We start from the raw sequence: 889 nt of genomic DNA on the forward strand, positions 1-889 counted from the left end.
AGGGCAAGTGGGGGGCGTGAGGCCAAGAGGGAAGGAGGGTAAGGACTGGGAAGGCAAAGAAGAGGATGAAAAAGATTCTTGGCATCAGTTTGAAGGGAGTGGGGGAGAAGGGGAGAGGCACGGGAAGAAGAAAAAAAAAATCAACGAATTTCTTCTTTTTTTTATCTGGGGTTTAGAATTCCAGAATTGACGCGATGCCAACTTGTGACGTCACTGGTAATCCACGACTTTTTCCATTAAGCAAGCCAGAGTTAGTTGCTTTTTTGCCACAACGTTGGGGTTGGAATGAATGCAATCGGTAGATTGCACCTGTGACGTAATCTTACACGCCACCGGCTCCGTGTCGCGTTGCCATGGTAACTTGTGTACGGACTACCCGTAAATGTCAACTTGTAAATTTTTCACCTAACCTTCAGACGCCACCCTTCTCGCTCCCCTTTTGCTCTCCTTTATTCTCTCTCTTTTATTTTTCCTCCACCTTACTCGCAGATTTGGTCGGTTTTCCTCCTTTTAACGATAAATGCATTTCTTTTCCACTTTCCTGTCCCCCTTCTTGCTTTTTTCGACCTCCTTGTCTTTTTTTTTCCCTCGTCATCTTAGCCCTCATTACGGCCATATCCTGGTCTTGTTTCGCACTGTTCCTCCTCGTTTTCTCTCCATCTCCCTTTCTCCCTCCTTCCCTTCCTCCTCGGCCTTCTTGTCTTTTCGTACCTTCTTCCATCCCTTATGCGAACAGCCAGGAATTCAGGCTAAACAAAAATAAAGAAAAAAAGGTCATGGAAGCACTAGAGGTCAGTGAAGGTCGTCTGGCTGATTGGCAACGCTGCCAAGTGTGTCTTCTTATTCAATTAGCCAAATTTAGCCTGGAAATACTCTCAGTCGTGGCGAG

At 46.1% G+C, this 889-nt stretch overlaps 1 protein-coding gene across 1 annotated transcript in view; it reads left to right on the forward strand.

Moving 5' to 3' along the window:
* The window catches only part of LOC119593976 (equilibrative nucleoside transporter 1-like), a 248,852-nt gene that overhangs the window by 229,869 nt on the left and 18,094 nt on the right, over positions 1–889 (forward strand). The window lies entirely within an intron of this gene.

Source organism: Penaeus monodon, chromosome 33 (assembly GCF_015228065.2).
Source record: "Penaeus monodon isolate SGIC_2016 chromosome 33, NSTDA_Pmon_1, whole genome shotgun sequence".
In the NCBI taxonomy this organism is placed as follows: Eukaryota; Metazoa; Arthropoda; class Malacostraca; order Decapoda; family Penaeidae; genus Penaeus; species Penaeus monodon.